The 20,065-nt window shown below is 48.5% G+C and overlaps 1 protein-coding gene across 6 annotated transcripts in view; it reads right to left on the bottom strand.

The window, feature by feature from the left end:
* The window catches only part of MICAL2 (microtubule associated monooxygenase, calponin and LIM domain containing 2), a 168,838-nt gene extending 157,717 nt beyond the window's left edge, over window positions 1–11,121 (bottom strand). For all 6 annotated transcript variants that reach the window (XR_002825069.1, XM_023737310.1, XM_023737297.1 and 3 more), the window contains exon 1: window positions 11,013–11,121. The gene's annotated coding sequence lies outside the window, so the exon portion shown is untranslated. The remainder of the gene's footprint in view (window positions 1–11,012) is intronic.
* Between the last annotated feature and the right edge of the window lie 8,944 nt (window positions 11,122–20,065).

Raw genomic sequence — 20,065 nt, 5'->3', positions numbered from 1 at the left:
AGCCAGGAGGTCCAGGGGGCTGAGGGGAAAGGCTGGGGAGTCAACCAACCCCTCCCAGCTGCACAGCATTATCAAGCCCAGCCCTTGCCTCACCAACATACCCCAGGCTTCTTCCTCAGCTGGAGAGGTGAACTCAACTTGTGTATCAGAAACCCAGGGCAGGACCAGGGGAAAGAGATATTCAGGTGACTGTGGGACCAGTGTCATTTCAAACACCACAGCCTCCCAAGATGGCCAACAATGCTCCATAAACATTTGACTCCTGCAGAAACAATGCTTAACGAAGCTGTTCCTCTGGAAAAGGGGGTCGCCTGGGGCCTTGCCCCATCACAGCTATGCTGCCTCACCCACATGCAGGCAGGCAGCTCCTGCACCTGACCCATGAATACCCATGGCTTAGTCCCTCACCCTCATCTCCCCTGCCCACTCCGCTCAAACTGGCCTAGAGGAAGGGGTATGATCAGTGTGGAGGGCTTATCCTGTAACAAGAGACTGGAGCAGACTGTTCGGCAGCAAGGTGGTGAAAAGTGGAGCAGTTACTGCTTTCCACACAGAGCACAAAGCCTGAAAATCTCAAAGCAGGCACAATCGGTGGCACAAGCTTCAGAAAGTGACAGACATCTCATATTTTAAGACCCTAACTGGGGAGTTCCCAAATGGGCTGCCCACCTTATAAACTGAAAGGGATGCCCATGTTGACCTCCTTCACTCAGAAGGCTGTGGGTCAAAAGTGGGGGCCAGGCAAGATCTTACTTGGAGTACCGAATTAACTGCCCTCCTACTTCATTCCCCACCACACTCCTCGGTCCAGGCAAACAGCAGCTGTCTGGTGAGTGTGCATCCACAATGCATGGAGGGCAGTGTGGGCCTTCTGACAGAGCTCTCCCCCAACCTCCCCTACAAACTCATCCTGCCTGACCTGCCTGAAGGATAGCTCTGACCATCCCTCTACAATGGCTTCCCACTGCCTGCTGGGATACAGCCATACCCCACCCCGTTTGCTACCACCAGAACTCAAGGCCCTCCATGCCTCAAAGCCAGCTGATCCCAGCCTCAGCTTCCCTTTGCAACCCCTACGTTTCCACTGTGTGGCACCCCTAGTGTGTCCTCACTTTTCCACATCTCTTTGTGCTATTTATTACCTCTGCTCATCTCTATGAAAATCCTACCTATCTTTCAAGGCCCATCTCAATATCAAGCACCACCTCCTTCAGGAAGTCCCTCTTGGTTCCCCCACACTATGACTCTCCAAAGCACAACCCATACTCTATCCTGATGAGCAGGCATCAGGGTGCTTGTCTAATGCATCTCCCTTCATACTCTAGATGAGCGATATGCTCCTGTCTTCTTCCTCACAGTGCCCCTGGCTACTCTCAGGGAGCCAACGAGCCTTGGCCATATGGCTGTCAACGCCCTCTCCGACAGCATCCTATTCAGAGTTCTTCCTGGAGGCCCTCCTCCACCTAGTCCCATGTGACTCATGCCAGGCCTCACTGTCTCAAGGTTCAGCTTTCAGATGATAGCTAATTGGAGATAAACTAATCTCTATCAACATGCTGTCCTTCCCAGTTAAATTCTTTGTTTTTAGTAAATGCTCTCTGGAGACATGGGTGTAAAACGAAGGCAGGAATTTAAGCCTCTAGGGGAGGTAATATTGACAAGGAAAGCCCTTGAGACCAAGGTTGGCCAGTGCTACAAGTGTACACATCCTCAATTCAAAGAATGCCAAGACTTGTGACGGGGTAGGTAGGGTGAGGCTCTGTCCTTCCACAAGGAAGGTAGACTTCAAGTAAAGCACATTAGACTGATCACCAGGACCACAGCATGATGGGAAATGGTGGATGGTGAACAGACTTGACTCTGACCTTGCTCTGTGACCTTGAGCAAGCAACAGCACCTCTCTGGTTTCTGCTTGGTATCAAGATGCCTCTGAGCCTTGGTTTCCCCACAGGAAAAACAAGATGGCACAAGCGAGAACGAGATGATCCCCAATGGCACTTTCAACTCTGACAACCCAAGATCCTCTGACTCATGGTCTCTACCTCTTCTTCCCAGGAGATCAGTGTCATTTGAAACTACCTCAGTTCCACTCCTTGAGTTCCTCACCTGAGCCCCACCCGAGTCCAAAGGGAAAGGTAAGCTAAAGGTCTCCCAGCCAATCAGCAGGTAGCATGTGAGGGTGAGCCTCTCTCACCACAGGTGGAAGGAAGGGGCAGGAGCAGGGGAAGGTATCGGTTTCCATGGGCACAGAAATGCCATTCTCATTCAGGACATCTGCCTCAACCTGAAAGAGTCAGCTGGTCGCCTTCACTTCCCTGGCCTACCTTTTTAAGGGATTACAACTGCCTGCTAAATTTAAGTGCTGCTCTAAAATCAGGACATATAAGGTCTCTCAGCCTGGATCTGAAGGGTTTCAAAATGAGTAGAGAGGGAGAGCAATGAAGAATTAAACTTGGAGGCAATCTAAGCTGAATTGTACAGCTGTGCCAATTAAAGATCTTTAAAAATAGCCTCTCTTCTCTCATGCTGAAGATAAAGATGAGGTTTCAGTGAACGACATCTGCTAGGGAGCTTCTGAAGAGATGCAACATAAACACCCAGAGAGCAGCTACAAACAGCCAAGAGCCCTCTCCACGTGGCCAGCAGCATGCTGCTCACTGGCCACTCACCAGTGTCGGGGGACCCAGAGCCCGGGGAACAGGGGGAGGAGGGACAGAGAAGCAGGTGGTGTAGAGAGGCTGAGAAGATGAGGCTCGGCTCCTCCCCAACAGGAAGAGGTAGCAGGGCAGAGCTCAAATTAGAAAAAAAATGGAGAACTGGCTGCCTTCTGCAGGGAAATAAAAGCTCAGAAGCCCACCCAGAGGATTTCCAGAAAGCCATCCAGAGGATTCCCTGCTAGTACTATTCATTTGGAAAATGGGTCACTCCTTAAAAATGGAAGAAAACTGACATTTTTTGAGTGTCTACCTATGCAAGACACATCACAAATACTTTTTATTTATACATCAATCCCTTGAGATAGGTCTAATTACCTTGTTTCTATAGAAACAAGACTAATGGGTCTATAGACATGAGGTTGCTATGAGTTGAAAATTGACTCAGTGGCACCTAACATCAACAACAACTATAGACTAAAATCTGAGGCTCAGGGAGATCAATTCACTTGACTAAGGTGACATGAAGGAGCCTGGTAGCACAGTGGTTAAGCGCTCAGCTGCTAACCAAAAGGTCAGCAGTTCGAACTCACCAGCTGCATTGTGGGAGAAAAGACCTAGTGATCTGCTCCCATAAAAATTACAGCCTAGGAAACTCTGCGGGACAGTTTTACTGTGTTACATAGGGTCACTACGAGTCGGAAGTGACTCGACAGCATGCAACAACAAGGCGACATGGCTGGTAAGTGGTGGAACTAAGATTCCAGTCCAGGTCTGTCTTCCTGTGTTGTTTTCCCCTAGATCATCTGCATCCGGAACACACTCCTGAGGTTTCTTCTCAGTGTTCAGCCTCTCTGCACCCACGAATCTAACATAAAAGGGCTTTTAAAGTGGGAGAAGGAGCAAAGTAGGTTGGTAGGTTTTGACCTGACCCAAATCATTGCTGAGTCTGGTCAGCCCCACAGGCCCTGCAGCCTCATATCCTGGTCACTTTCCAGCAGGCCCAAAGAGGAACAAAGGGGGATGAGACACAGGGATATATCCAGACTATCTCTGGGAGGATCCATAAGAGATTGGACACAGCTGCCAATGGAGAAGAGAACTGAGGGCTGAAGGACAGGGCAAGAGAGACTTACTTTTCATTGAATTCCCTTTGGTACCGAGTGGATACCTTACCACGCATATAGGTACGTATGGGTGAGTGACTACATGTGTAGTTTTTAAGAGAGTCGAAAATGTTTGATCCAAGATAACACACAAGCCCCCAAGCTGGGGATAGAAACCTGGATCAGCAAGAACTCCTGCGGCTCCTGGTGTGGGCAAACTTGGAGCCAGAAGACTCCTGAAACCTCATTCAGGAGTTGTCACCTCACATGGGAATGTGCTACAGCTCCGGGTGAATGGCTGGGAGTCTGGCTGATGACGGATACAGAAAATCAGAAATGAGAGTCTCTCAGGCACCAATCGCACAAGCCCCACAAGACATTCCCTAAGGAAAGAAAACCACTGAATCCTCTCCCTCAGGGTCTGGAAAGATGCCTTCCCAATCCTTATGCTTATTCCTCTATTCTGTTTTCCATTTCATCTGGCATCAGACTTCCCCTTCCTCCACACAGGGAGCTTCCTACTATTATCACCTCTGTGTCAAGCTGTGCAAAAGCCCAGCTGTTCTGAACCACGGAGCCATCAGCCCCCTGACTTTACAGTAGCTATGAACTCTACACACCGTACCTCGGCCCTCTGTCTATTCATCCTGGGATGCCCAGTTGTCCAACAGAGGGGTCTCCAAGTCTGCCAGGCCCCAGACAAACCCTGTGCCCACTCTGCTCCAGGGAGCAGCCCTCCCTAAGTGACCAAAAGAACCAAGTGACTTTTTTCCAGGCACTTCATCCTCTCTCACACCTCATACTTCTGGCCCCCAGCAAAAGCTAAACCCTGATATCTTGCAAATCTTCGCCAGATACAGTTGGTACTCAGATAAGTGGCCACCAAGGCCAGCCCTTCAGGGTCATGAGAGCAAAGAAGTGGTTTCTGTGTCTCAAAGCTTGAAGATATTGGACACACTGATATACAATAGCAAGGCCAGAATGGAGTGTTCCTAGCCTCCCACTCCCATCTCTGGCATGTGATGGGCTTCTGGGCTGGGCATGTCAAGACCTTGGGCCTGCAAACAACCCATGAACCTGCTATTGTGGCAGCTCAGAGACCAGGGGCCACTGTGTTACTTCTTGCTGCCCTCCTCTTGTCAGCAGAAAGGGGATCTTCACTGGACATCTCCCACTGCCCAAAGAGGGAAAAAAATCGGACTCCCAAACCAACAGGAAACATGGTCCCTTTTTCTTGAGCCTGTCCTTACCTCTGGGTTCCTCCCCACCAAAAAAACTGAGCAAGCCTTGGGAGGATTACAGGTCTTCGAGGTATCTGGATAGCTACCTGGAGGTGGGGATTTGAGGCGAGGAGGAGACAGGGAAATGTCAAGGGAGAGAAATACTCCCCTAATAACCCATGAAATTAAAATTCTCAGCCCTAAAAACACCAGCACTATCCACACACATAACCCCATGCCAGACACCACTGAGACAGGACCGTTTTTCCTTGTAACAAACTGTAGTGATACTTAGATGCACGGGCAGGTACTGAGCAATCACATTTAAGAGACTATACCATACCTGGTCATCACGAAAAGCTCTTTGTTTGGGACTCAGGGATGGACACTTCCTCAACAGCTAACAGAGAAGGGAAGCACCTCAAAATCACGCTCAGCAGTTACTGCAACCCAGCAATGAAGGTTTGTTTGTGACCAGACAGCCTACGTCACCTATCACTCCCACCAGCAAAGAATTTCTGAGGTCAGATGATCAGTGCTTTAGAAAGGAGGAGACTTATCAGCCCAGACCAGCCATGTTTTCTACCTTTGGGGAGGATGTAGGGAGGACAACAGAAGATGGTAGAGGGAGGGGTCAGGGCACCACAAAGACAGGTGAGTAGCGGGTTTGCTACTCAGCATTTTCCCAAGAGGACAAGACAGGCCACCAGAGTCTGAAGCTTTGTCCCTACCTGCCTTGGTCTTAACATACTGTGCCATTTTGACTACCTAGAATAGCTTTACCTCCTCTTACAAGACAGCCAAATCAAGAGCCTAACATTAGAAAGATTTCACGTGGGGGATACCAAAATGAGACCGTCCGGAAGGAAAAGGAGGAGGTAGAATGGGAAAGAGGGTGAGGATACAGGGGTTTTACATGTTCCTCCCTCCCAAGCCCCAGCATCCTTTCCTTATTTTCTAAGCTTTAGGAGGTATGGGGTACATACTTTAAAATAACAATCCAACTAAATATAAAAATCCTGGTAGTTTTGTGGCCTTATCCACATGACAGCTGTACCAAATACATGTATAGTTTTGTCCACTCACTCCAAATCAGTTGAAGAAAGTCCTCCTTTTTATTTTAGAGGGAAAAAATTCAATATTTAAATTTAACATTATAAATGTAAAATACTTTATTATAAAAATATTGGGAAATTACTAAAAATTAAAAAATAAAAGGACGGGGTAAATTAACTCTAGCACTGCCATCCAGGGGTCCAAAAACCCACTGCCACTGAGTAGATCCTGACTCATAGCGACCCTTTAGGACAGAGCAGAACTGCCCCATAGGGTTTCCAAGGCTGTAATCTTTATGGAAGCTGACTGCCACATCTGTCTCCCATGGAGGGGCTGGTGGGTTCAAACTGCCGACCTTTCAGTTAACAGCTGAGTGCTTAACCACCACACCACCGAGACTCCTTCACCCAGGGATAAACACTGTTAAATTTGTGTTAGATTTCCTCTTAGCGGAAAGGCTATCTATGATTTAAAAAAAAAAAAAAAAAAAAACTCACCCTTTTGGGGCTGTTGCTAAGGCTCTTTACTGGGTAAGTAAAAGACATCTATCAAAGTGTCTAGCACCACTCTTACAGCGATTTGATGACAAGGAATCCAGGTGTTAAGCACCTTATCAAGAAAAGCAAGCACATCTTTTCCTTTCCTCCTGAGCCTCTGGTCTTCATTAGGACGCCTACAAAACTGCCAGTAGCGATACTATCTCTCCAAAACAAATTCAGACGAGACACTTAAAAGTCATAAACGTTCATGTTTGGTCACAACCCGCCCCAGCTGCAGATGAATAATGGTTTGAGAAAGGCTCCATAGCTCACAGGTTAGAGAAAGCCCTGCATCCCTGAAGGCACAGGGAACCAGTGCTGGCTGGTGAGAGAAGGGAGAGAGAGGGGCGTGGAGTTCTCCCAGAGCCCAAACGCTAATGTCTGGGGCATGCCGTGGCCAATTCTGTGGCTGAATAAATCAGAAATCAAAGCTTCGGCAGAAATGACTTCAGTCCTCGTCAGCCCACACATGATCCAGGGAGTCCAGTTGCGGGTCAGGGCACAAATGCGCTGTCTGGGATCCCCACCACGAACCAGAGTGGTGAGGATGAGCGCAGCAAATAGCTCTCAGATTATTACAGGATGTTTACAAACTGACGCTTGCTGAGGAAACGTCCACAAGCGACTAAGTCATCTTTTTTTTTTTCTTTAACCTCTTATCTAAACAAATGCATGGCAGTCACACATATCCACGGCAGGGTTTGTTCATTAGAAACACATTTCCTGAGTGGCTGTGACACAATTTGACAGAGGCTAACTGAGCATCTGCCAGGTCCCAGACAGGTGCTCAGCTTTGGGGATTCAGCATTGCACAGAAGCAGGCTCTAGTCTCAAGGGGTTCGCTGTCTAGTGGGGGAGACAGGCACTTAAAACGGAGAGTAATGGCTGGCTTAAAGTCAGGGAAGGGAGTAAGGGAGGCTGCTCCAGATTAAAACAGGCATAAAAGGACTCACAACCGAATGCAACATGAAGATGTTGTTTGGATCCTGATTTGAACAAACCAACTGTAAAGGTCATTTCTGAGACAGTCAAGGGCACGTGAATGCGGACTGTGAATTCTGTTAGATGTAGTAATGGCAATGTGGTTATTAAAAAACTGTCCCTTTTAAAGAGATGTACACTGGATTATATAGGGGCAAAATGACATGATTTTGCTTTAAATGACATGACATTTGCTTTAAAATATTTCAGAAAGAAAAGAGAGATGCAGAGGCAAGGGGAAAAAACAGAGAGATGAAGCCTAATGATTTTGAGACAGCATAATCTTGGTGGCTTTTGGAGCAGAGTAATGAGCGTATGGGGATTCATTACACTATTCTTATTTTTAAACAGAGGACTACAATACATCATGGTAGATACCCTATTAGAGACAAGTATAGGTATACAAGGCTAAGGGAATACAGAGCAAAGAGCAAGGAGGACTTAACGGGAACCAGAAAAATAAAAACTGCCATGTTTTTTAGTGTTTTAAATGCTATTTCACAGTGGGGTGAGAAGTCATGCTGACAATTACAATATAAGGTGTGGGATAGTAAGTACAGCAGGGGAGCTGCACATGCCGAGCTTCCAGAGTGCAGAGAATAGTCACAAGGCTTTTCTGGTTTCCATATTGTTGAATTCACCACACATGGACTTCGCTGACACAGACCGAGGCCAGAATCCTAGTTTGTTCACTCACTAGAATCCTAGCTTGGTCACTAGCTAGAATCCTAGCTTGGTCACTCGCTAGCTGTGTGACTGGGGCAAGTTTTAAGCTTTCTGAGTCTCAGTTTTCTCATCTGTAAAATGGAGATAACCTGATCTACTCCTTCAGAGTGCTAATATAAGTGTCTAATAAGATAAAGAATGAAAAGCTTCAGCATGACGAACAGTATTGTCTTCCCTAGCTCTTTAAACAAAGATCCCTTAGCCCTGGTGGGGCTTCTAAGATTAGTAATGCTCAGCCCAAATCTTCTTACACTGATCTCTCCCTCCACACCCCCCCCACCCCCCACCAAGTTCTCCATCAAGACAGGACCTTCACCCTTCAACATTAGGACGTGAAGGAGACAGGCCATGGCTGGGAGGCAAACCCAGGTGGGTGTGTGGACATGGTGGCAGGGAGAATAGAGAAATACCCCAATCATGGGCAGAGAGGGAATAAGCAAATCAGGTGCTCCCTGAGTCTCTGGGAATGGGTCTCCAATGGCTATAGTCAAAACCACACGTAGTCCTTAAGCTGGTTTATACTAATTTGTCACTGACTGGTGTCAGGATAATCATGATTTTTCTCTTGGAAGAGGGGAATGAGCAGAAAGCCAAAGCCCTGAGCCTGAAGAAGGAAGGAGGTGGGGATAATAATGATGTCAATTTTCATTAAAGTATGCTCAAACCACAGATCTCAATCACCCTACAACTATAACCAATATACCCCAACATCCCCCACCCCCACAAAAACACCTAGAATCAGTCCTAAGGTGGGGGTTATTTCAGCTAACACAATCTTCCTAGACAATCCCAGAAGCCAACTCTCAGAGGTCAGGCCGAGTCAATGTGGGAGGCAGACTTCCCAAAAAACTAGTACCTAAACACCAGCAGTCAATCCTCCCCATCACATCATGGCCTCCACCATCCATTGCCCGTGACTGGAGGACAAGTTGGGCAAGGGGTTTGCAGGTTGGGCAACCTGGGCTAACCTGGGTCAGCTCCAGTACTTTTGTCAAAGAAACATCTTCTGACATCCTCGTGGACAGATTCTCTCAAAGGCCAGTCAGCACACATTGGGGCTGTCATCCTCAGAGCAGCACACCCCTTTCCACAGCCATAGGGCAGCAGGAAGAGCACTGGATTTAGAGCTAACAGTTCTCAACCACCTTCTGTGTAACCTTGGACACTTACTCTACCTGAGTCTATTTATGCATCTCTAAAATGGGGAGGGGAGGGCAACACTGTCCTCTTAGAGTTTTTGGAAACCAAAAAAAAACGTTGCCCTGGAGCCTGGAGTCTACTCCAATTCATGGCGACCCCATGTGTGTCAGAGCAGAACTGTGCTCCATAGGGTTTTCAATGGCTGGCTTTTCAGAAGTAGGTTGCCAGGCCTTTCTTCTGAAGCACCTCTGGGTGGACTTGAACCTCCAACCTTTCGGTTAGCAGCCTAGCACATTAACTGTGTGCACCACCCACAGACTCTATTTTTTTTTTTTTAAAGTAATCATGAAATCGACTGTAAAAGTGCCACAGGGTAGGAATTGGCACCTAGTAGGTACTTAGTAAATCTGTCTACCCTCCGTTAGGCAAGTTCTTACTAGAATTAAAGTCTCCAGGACATTGGGCAGGGCTACCCTGGAGACACAGGACAGACTTCTTGGGTCCACTACCCTATGGGAGGGGCTGGGCACACAGGGATTCAGGTGCCAGAGCACCCGGGCATGAAAACGTCAGAGAACCAACTGGCCGCTGGCCTTCCCGCAAGACCTGCCCACAAAGGGGCCAGTTAGTGACTTCATCCCTCATGAAACCATTGAGCAAAGGGCTCCCACAGCGCCACAGGCTCCGCAGGACCCTACACACGTCCAAATAAAAGTTCTTTTCGCTTTAAGAGCCCAGGCTCCTAAATGTGGAAAGAGACACACGTTGACTCTGGTTTCAACACGCCTCTTCCCCATCTAGCAAAGGACGTTGCCAGCTCTGCCTGCGAGGCTAGACTTCGTTAAAGTTGACCCCACCTGCCACAGAGGCAGCAGAGGCTGCTGGCAAGACCCCATCTCTCTCCAGGGCCAGCAGGTAACAGCAGGGAAGGCATCGCGGAAGCTCCGCGTCCGCCACGGCGGGGGAGCCCCCGGGCCTGGAGTAAGCGCAAGCTGCCGACCGGTGCATGGCGCAGAAAGGACAGCACCGCGGCCCCTCCAACTACTGCCACGGCCGAAGCTCCTGACCTGGCCCCAGCCCGCGGCCGGCGAGGCCACTGACATTTGGCCCAACTTAACTTCCTGTTATTACGGGGGGAGGGGAACCGAAGTAAGGGGTGGAGTGGAAGGGACATGAAAGGCACAGAGGCCAAATCGTGGAAAGCAAAGTTTGGGGATGGTCTTATCCCCTGGTGGCAGGCGGTACTGCTGGCGCGTCGCGTCCACTCCGCGTTGACGTTTGGGGGGTTTTTAGGTTTAGAACTACAGGGTTTGAGTGCTGGAGAGCTGAGTAAGGGGTATTTCGGCGTGAGGGTAGAAGGCTTTTATTGCTGTCTAATCGGTTCAGAGACCGGTCAGGGCAGCCCCGCGCTCCCCAGGCAGCGCCACCTGTCCGCCGGGCGCCCTGTGGGGTGGGTTTGAGGCGGGAGATGCTCCGGCCGCACCTGACTCACTCGGACACGGGGCAGGGCGCCGAGTACAGCTGGGATTGGCATAGTCCTCACCCGTGCCCGCCCACCCTCCCCGGAGCCCCGCGCCGCCCCTGCCTTACCAAGAGCCGCGCCGGCCGCCTGGCCTCGAGTCAGCGCCTGCCTCGGTCTTGGGCTGCGGGCGCAGCGGTCAGCACCCGCCGGGCGCCTACGGGGCTGCTAGCGAGGGAGACCGCTCCGCGCAAGCTTTGCTTGAGAGAGCGCCTGCAGCTGCGCGGCGCCGCGGACGGTGCTGGGAACCGCCCCCATAGGCGTCGTGGCCAATAACAGGTAAGCGCGGGGGCGCGGCTCCACCCCCAGACAGAGTCGCGAGGCCAATGGCAGCGTGGCGTGGAGCCCACCCCCGCTCTCTCCCCGCCCCGCCCCCGCGCGGCGTGCTGTCACTGCGGCTGCCGCCGGCGCACGTGGGCTGCAGCTTGGCACCGAGGGCAGAGAGTCGCCAGGCGCTCCCATCCTGACCAGTGCACGTCCGAGAGCAAATGGGGGCGGGAGTGGTCGTGCTGCGATTTGAAACGCCGAGTGCTAGTAGCCTGGTGTCATGGGAGAGGCAAGGGCTGGGCCTCGTGATCCTTGTCCTGGGTAGCTAGAAGGCAAGCCTCAGCGTCCCCTTTTGGACATCGGAGCCATATAGCACTTACAGTACTGACTGTGTACACCCTCTGGTTTTCCCTCCTTGCTTTGCTCCTGACCACCCTGCGTTGCAGCAAACTGGTCTTAGGATAAAGCTGGTGGGAAGACGGGCAGTGGTGCACACCACTTACGTTAAACAAAGAACAACAGAAAAACCAAACTCATTTCTCTAAAGTCGATTCCAACTCTTGGCAACCCCATGTGTTACAGAGTAGAACTGCTCCATAGGATTTTCTTGGCTGTAATCTTTATGGAAGCAGATGGCCAGGCCTTTCTTCCGCAGTGCTGCTGGGTGGGTTCCAACTGCCAACCTTCAGGTTAGCAATGGAGTGCAAACCATTTGCGCCACACAGGGACCTTACCACTTACGTTACCTTGGCCAAACGACCTAAACACTCTCTTGTCTGTCAAATCAAATGTCTATCATAACCTCCTTCCTGGGTTGCCCATACCCTCCACGGCTCCAGACTCAAGATGGTGCCATTCACAGAAATTACAGTGTGAATGGTGTGGGGCCTAGTGAAGCAGTTTTGTAAACAGTAAATGCTGCAAAGCACCTTGTACAGACTGTTCTGGCAGCAGCGATTGTGAAACGGGTCCACGAGGGCAGGAACTATGTCTTACTCACCTTTGGGGCCCAGGGCCAATCACAGGGCTTGGCCCAATGTCAGCATCAATCAACATTCTTTGAGCTGAGCTGAGGTGGGCCTGAGGACCCAGGGGTAGAATAGGCAGGCTTGAGAAGTGAGAAAACATATTGTGGCTCCAGGCTGCTGGAATTTCCACAGCACCAGACCACCCTCTGGGGAAACCATGTTCCCTCTCCAGGCAAGTACAAACAAAGCAATTCACCCCACTCAAACCTGGGCTTATTTTTCCCCTGTTCTTCACCCTGTCATCCCATTCTCCGCCTTTTGGGTTTTCTCAGGAATTATCCTACCTGGCAGCTCTCTTAGCATCATAGTCTGATCACCTTCCTGCAGTCGTGCATTTGCAAGACTCAGGGCCACTCCTCAGGGTTCACTCCATTCTGATGGAAGGCTGCCTGTGATACTGATGTAGTGTGCTCTCTACACAGATTTTCTCGTTCAGTCCTGACAATGGCTCTATAAGGTGAGTATTTTTATTATTATCCCCTTTTACAGATGTGGAAACTAAGTCTCCAACTGAGACTTACCAAGGTCACATGGTTAGTATTACTGAGTCTGGATTTGAACCCAGCTCTATCTGATTCCAGAATCTGCACCCCTAACCACTGTGTCTTGGGGTCTCTCCAGCCCTGCCCATGCCCCGGGAGCACTGGAAAGCCCAGATCTATTCCTGAAAGAACTGCTCTGGGGCCAGACCCTTCTACCGCTAGTCCATCCAAACATTCTACTGAGCTCAGGCCTGGGCCTGGGCATTGTCCAGAAGAAGAGACCCAACCAGCCTGGTCCTGTCTCATTTGCAAAGTGAAATAGAAAACCTAAGACAGAAAGGAGCTTCAGGAAAAGTGCTCCCTCTGCTCTCAGCTTGAGTTCACTAAACACAGGGCCACTTGCTTCTGGCCTGAGCCTGAGGCACCCATGCTGGGGATGGATATGGAGTCAGAGCCATTTACTCATTTAACAAACGCTACTGTGAGCTACATGTGGTTTCTGTGCTTGCGCAACTCAAGTGGAACAGATGAATAATCAGAAGTACATGGTGCTATGAGAGTTGGATTCTTTATTACTTTTATATTTAACATTTTCCATCACCTTATCTATAGCACAGTGTTCTCCCTTCAAATTAAAACAAATTTAATACTATTTCAGGAACACTCTGAGCCAACCAAGTTTAGCAGAGATAGCGCTGCTCCCCTAGACGTTTTATTAGCTCAAAGAATGAAACATGAATGTTTTCCCAGGACCTCTTCCTCCTCTACCCCACCCTATCGCCAATCCTTTTAGGGTAGGTGGTTCAGATAAAAAAGACCCTTGCTAGGTAGGTCTGAGGGCTGGTGGGTGAGCTTTTCCTTAGATGTAGGCCAAGCTAAGAGCTGATCAGGACTAACCGCATAGAGAGAGATGAGACTTGGGTCTTCTTGAACCAGCAGACAGAGCCCCTCACTGCCATACACCTTGCTGGCCACCTCCCTGGGGGGCAGGGAGGAATGAGGACAGAATGTCAGAACTTTCCCCCCTCTGGACAAAGCTTAAAGCTTTCAACAGTAGCCATGAGATATCCTAGTGGGCTATGACAGTGTCTGGATGTTGATACAACTAAGCTCTTCAAAGAAAAGATCATACAATGTTAGGGTGGACCACAGAAGAAATATCACCTAAGGCCCTCACTTAACAGATGAAATAAATAAAAAAGTACATGGAAACCCAGAAAGGGGAAGGTACTTGTCAGGGACACGGGGTTAGTTAGTGGGTTTCAGGTCTCCAACATCCCTTCCTAGCTCTTAACATGCTAGGCAAACTCAACCTCCTTATGTAGCAGCTCAGTATTCTATATTTAACAGCAACCTCTTCCCAAGCCCACTCTTCTAGGATGGTGATGTGTGCTCGTGAAGGTTGTCTGGGAGATGCAGATGGCCACGTTAGCATCTGAGGGAGGGAAGAAGGAAGGTCCAGATTCACCCCTAAAAATATCTCCACCTCAGACTGGAAGCAATGGGGCTCAAAGGCACCAGGCATCCCTCCCCCTGAAAGAAATACAGCTGGTGATCTGCGTCATCTTCCGTTATTCACCTGATCGTGCTCCAAGATGGCTGTGGGGATGTCAGGCCTGGCTTCCTCTTGTTCTTAGCCTAGCAAGTTCGTTGAAGAAAAGTCAGAGTTGAGCTCAGTAGATTCCTGTCACAGAGATTTTCTGTAGAGAAGTCAAGGTGCCTCTCACAGTGTTTGAATGGTAAGAAACAGAGTTGCTTTCTGTGCCTCCCTGTCTAAATGAAAAAGGGTCCATGTCCTCGAACCAGAGCAGGGATCTCTTCCCCACTTATAGATGTCCCAGGAAGGAGAAAATGAGGAGTGTGGTTCCCGCTGGCTTCCTCCCTGTCGTGGATTGAATTGTGTCCCCAAAAAAATGTGTGTAGCAACTTGGCTAGGTCATGATTCCCAGTATTGTATGATTGTGTTATCTGATGTGATTTCCTTATGTGTTGTAAACTCTATCACTAGGATGAGATTATATGTGATCTCCTTATGTGTTGTAAATTCTATCACTGTGATAAGGTTATACTGATGAGGTTGACAAGATTAGATAGTGTCTTAATGCAATCTCTTTTGAGATATAAAGGAGAGAAGCGAGCAGAGACGCAGAGGAACTTCATACCACCAAGAAAGCAGTGCCGGGAACAGAGCGTGTCCTTTGGGCTTGAAGTTCCTGCGCAGACAGAGACTCCCAGACCAAAAGAAGACTGATGACATGGACCTTCCTGCAGAGCCAACAGAGAAAGCATTCCCCGAGAGCTGAAGCCCTGAATTTGGACTTGTAGCCTCATGGACTGTGAGAGAATAAATTTCTCTTTGTTAAAACCATCCGTTTGTGGTTTTTCTGTCAGAGCAGCACTAGATGACTAAGATACTCCCCAAGCTGCCATCAAAAGGCCTTGGTCTTTCAGAAAGAAGTGGATGGCTGGTATCTCTACAGAAAGTGAGTGACCTTGTAAAATGATGAAAAAATGCCGATTGGACCCAGGTCACCTTAGGAGCTGTCTTTGGAGAATGACTTTCTAAGCCAGGAAGTGGAAACATTTGTACCTCCCTCAGACAGACTCAAGAGTATATAAAAAGCAAGATCATAGGGCCTGGTTCTAGCCTATTATCATCCTGATTGGCCTCACAATGTACCATTTTTCATGGACAAGGAATACACAAGTTTTAAGGTCACTAAGAACTCATCATGCTTACCCCACTTTCAGTGGATTTTCCAGAGGCAGTTTGGAGAAATGGCTCCTGTCTGGGACCTGCCAAAGTCAGTAATGCCCTAAGAGGCACCTCAGCACTTTGGGGATTGTGTATATGTTGCCAGCAATGGTGGGAAAGTTGGTGCTGGAGAGCTGAGTCCAGGCAGGCACCAACCAGAGCAAATGGAGAGAGACAAAGAGTGCATGTGCTGAAGGGAAGAGGAAGAGTCAGGGCATCGCTTAAGTAGCCCAGATCCAAATAGACATGTATACACATATACATATGGCTCAAAGTCAATTGTGAAATCCAAGGGCATAATTCTGGTCCCTAGAGACACAAGAGAACAAAACCATACCACAAACCCAGTGCACCTTCCTGGTGGGCTGAGCCACACCTAGAGTCCAGGCAGACCCTGTTCACACATACCTGAAGCCCATTCCAGAACATACTGCGGTAATTGAATGGCACTAGGGAGGCAACTCTTAACTTCTGCTCCCAGACCCTCTACAGAACAGCTGCCTAGGGACAAGGACAGGAATGCTCTTCTCTACTCGAGCCCACTGGGAGACTCACTCAAGTCCATCTGTCTATCCATCCATCATATGTCCATCCCACAAATATGTACGGTTCAGTTATTCAAAGAGGTGTCGTAGCTAGTAGTTAACAGCACAGACTCTGAAGTTAAGATGCCTGGGTTTAAATCCTGGATCTGCCACTTATTAACTGTGTGACCTTGGGCAAGTGACTTAACCTGTCTGTGCAGCAGGTCCCTTACCTGTAATAACATAGTAATAGGGAGATAAGTGCATAGAACACTGTCTGACACATAGTAAATGATATGTCAGTGTTTTTTTTTGAATAAAATAAATTTGGACCTGATACTATAGATATAGAAAAGAACAGAGTCTGTAAAAGGCATGGATTCTGTAAGCAACTCCAAGTCAGGTGTGTGGCTAGTTTCGAGCACCAAACTTGAGTACGTGTTTTATTAACATCCACACCTTAGAGATGAGAAAATGGAATCTTGGAGAAGTGAAGTCACTGGCCCAAGGTCACCCAGGAGCCAGCATATGGTAGAGTGAATCTAGATGGCTGACTTCTGAGCCTGTGCTCTTAACAAGCCCCAATACTACCTCCCAGGATCTATTCAGGGTGCTGTGGGGACAGCAGGAAGAGAGCGGCCCATTCTCTGGGGGTTGAGGAGAGTGAGAAGAAAAGACTTGATAGAGGAGGGGTCCCTTCAGCTGAGCTCTGGGAGATGAATAGTCATGTTGACAGGCAGATGGGAAGGAGTGTAAGGAGCATCCAGGACACAGAATCAGAGATGAGGCGTGGAGCCAGGAACTGCAAGGAATTCCTTCATTCATTCATTGAGTAAATGTTTGTTGAGTGTCCAACCATGGTCCATGAATTATTCTGGGTGCTGGCAATACAGCAGTGAATGAAATGAGGAAATAACCCAAGATGAAGCTAGAAAAGTAGGCAAGAACCATAGAAAAGACTGTGGTAGTTATTTATTTATTTATTTTAGGGGAGGAGGAAGAGTTAATTGGCTAGCTTTCCTATTCCCCCTTATTTTGGTAACAGCACCTGCCCTCCTGGCTAAGGACTGGGCACAGCTCAGGCATATGGTCCAAGCAGAATTCTTCTTCAGGACCAACGTATAGGTATATAGAGAGAATCTCTCTTTCCACGGAAGTTAAGGCTTCCAGTGAGCGTGTTCCACATGCGATGAAGGAGAACTGACTACAATAGAAGAAAATGAGATTCCTATACTGAAGAGTCCAGGGGTAAAACTCCAGCTACTTTTCTTTGCTATTTTCTTAGCTCTGCCCTCAGGCTTTGTCCTGAGGCTGGTTTTCCTCATTGTAGCAAGTGCCAACAGGGCAGGTCAGAAGTACTGGACACTTAATACCACTGGGAGCAACCCTCAACCAACAGTAGACAAGAGATGGTGGATATATACTCCAAAGTTCTCATCCTTCGGGTGGGCTATCTTAGGAGCATGTCCTATATTTCTGTTCCAGAGTTCCTCAGAGGGACTGAGCCTCAGTTGCCCACAGCAGTAACCTGCTCATTAATACATCCTGTATTAGCTTCCTCCTGTCCCTTCCTTGTCACACTTCCCCAATTCCTTATTCATGTTTCCTGAAATTACTTCTCAAATAAACTTACCAGTTATCATCAAGTTGGCTCTGATTCGTGGTGACTCATGTGTGTCAGAGTAGAACTGTGCTCCATAGGGTTTTCAATGGCTGATTTTTTGGAAGCAGATCACTAGGACTTCCTTCCAAGGCACCTATGGGTGGACTTGAACCTTGAACCTTTGAGTTAGTAGCTGAGCATGTTAACCGTTTGCACCTCCAGGGACTCAATGGCTATAATAGCCCTTAGTTTATAAGATTAAAGTAAAGATCAAATGAAATGATATATGTAAAGGCATATTCTTGGCTCTCAATATATTTTAGTTACTTTCCCTTCTTTTTCTAGGTGATTTTGTATCATAGCAACTCACCAAGCTAGAACTGTTTCCCAGAATTCCCTTTCCTGGATGGTTCTGAATTAGAATTGGCCACATGAGGAATTTGCATGAGATTAGGAAGGTGGAAGTGGGGTGGCAGCTTTTGCACTCTACAGATCATCACAGGGCACCGGGCACTGCTGCAGCTCATGAATGTTGTTGGCCTTGGGGCAGTAGCCAGGCTTCTAGTTCCTCCAGCTCATGCAGATACTCTTCCTTCAGCTTCTCTGAGTCCAGGGCCAGGTATATATGCACCTGCTTGGCAAACAGTACAACCATCTTCTACAAGTCTCCTGCCATTGCCAAGGCTGGAGGTGGTGAGAAATGGATGTGACCTCCAGTTTTCCTTTGATAGTTCCAGTTTCTCCTCAAGAGTTCCAATTAGTCCTCAAGAGGTGGGGGCCAAGATGGCAGAGTAGTCAGATGCTTCCTGTGGTCCCTCTTACAACATAGACCTGAAAAAACAAGTGAAGCAATTATATATGACAATCTAGGAGCCCTGAACATCAAAGGCAAAGCTGAGGAATCAGACTGAGTGGCAGGGGGAGGGAGAGACGGTTCAGAAGTAGTGAGGAGTTGCCAGACCTGTCCCAGCAGGAACTAGCACCCAGCAGGCCGGATCGGCTGGCATGTGTGGTAAAGCAAGCAGTGGTGCTCAGGATGCATTTTCCACGTCAGGAGAGACCAAGCAGCAGAGAGTCTGCTCAAGACTCTGGAACCAGTGAAAAGCAGTGCTCAATCAGCAAAAGGTAAGTACGTACGTCTAACCTACCGCATGGATCTAAAAACACCCCCTTTGGAAAAAACTTCTCTCCCATTTGCCTGCCCCCTCCCAGCTCAGCAGCTGGTCCCCACTGGCTTCAGCAATTGCCAAGTCCCCTGGGCTGGAAGTAGGATCCGTTATGCACCCTGAGCCATTCTCCCGGCCTTGGAGGGGGAACAAATGAACAAATAGGGAAAAAAGAATCTGCCAGCTCCCCTAAGCCAGGACTCAGGGTGGGCGCAGCTCCTTTACCTAAGCACAGGCATAATGGGTCCATGGACTTGGAATGTCTTTCACCCCTGCATAGACCTGTATGGGCCCATTTCAGTAGCATAGGCCCTCATTAGCACAGTACAACAGGGTATATACATAAAACCTAACAGCAACTGTATCAGCTGTATGGTGGAGTGGCAGGTCCGTGACATTTGACACCTCTCTGCTCATTAAGCAGGGTCCTCACCTACCCACATCAGGGGCCTGAGGACTGGTGGCTCCACCCATGCCACCTAGCCACCTGTGACAGATGTCCAAGAATAAGTGGTACCTCCCAGTCCTCACAGCTAACAGCATTGGGTGCCCAGTCTGGCTGCAAAACCTACCCACCTACATGCTCTAGGGAACGGGGGCACACTTTCCTCCCAGACACTCAGGAGCAGCTGTCAGCCTCTTGCCTTGCTCAGTGCGTGACCCCCTACTGCAGCCAGATACTGTGCCTAAACCAAGCACCCCTGCCTGTCTAGGACTGTAGGTGAGAGCCTGCACCACACACTTGGTGACTGACTACCTGGCCTCCTGAGCTGAATCCATACAAGAAAAGTAAAAGGACTCCTGGGCTCACATACCTAGTAACAGATCTAGCCACCTGGTGACAGGACGTTAGAGCTTCAAAGGCACCAATAATCAAACTAGTTCACACAAGCAGCCTATTTGGGCATATCAAAACAAAACAAAACAAGAAGCTAAGACACTGTAAACAAACATAAAATAAATAAATATAATAACTTATTGACAACAGTCAATATCAAATCACATAAACAGGCAGAACATGATGGCTTCAGAAACCTCCCAAAACAAAGAATCAAGAAATCTTCCTGAGGAAGAAAACTTCTTGGAATTACCAGAGGTCGAATACAAAAGATTAGTATACAGAACTCTCAAGAGATCAGGAAGGAAATCAGACAAGACACAGAACAAATCAAGGAACACACAAGCAAAGCAATAGAGGAACTTGAGAAGATTAGAGAAGAGCATAATGACAAATTTAACAGGCTGCAAGAATCCATAGAGAGACAGCAAACAGAAATCCAGAAGATTAACAATAAAATT

This window comes from Trichechus manatus, unplaced genomic scaffold, assembly GCF_000243295.1.
Source record: "Trichechus manatus latirostris isolate Lorelei unplaced genomic scaffold, TriManLat1.0 scaffold00006, whole genome shotgun sequence".
Lineage (NCBI taxonomy): Eukaryota > Metazoa > Chordata > Mammalia > Sirenia > Trichechidae > Trichechus > Trichechus manatus.
The sequence above is the reverse complement of the archived record's forward strand: the minus strand, read 5'-3'. Positions and strand labels throughout refer to the sequence as shown.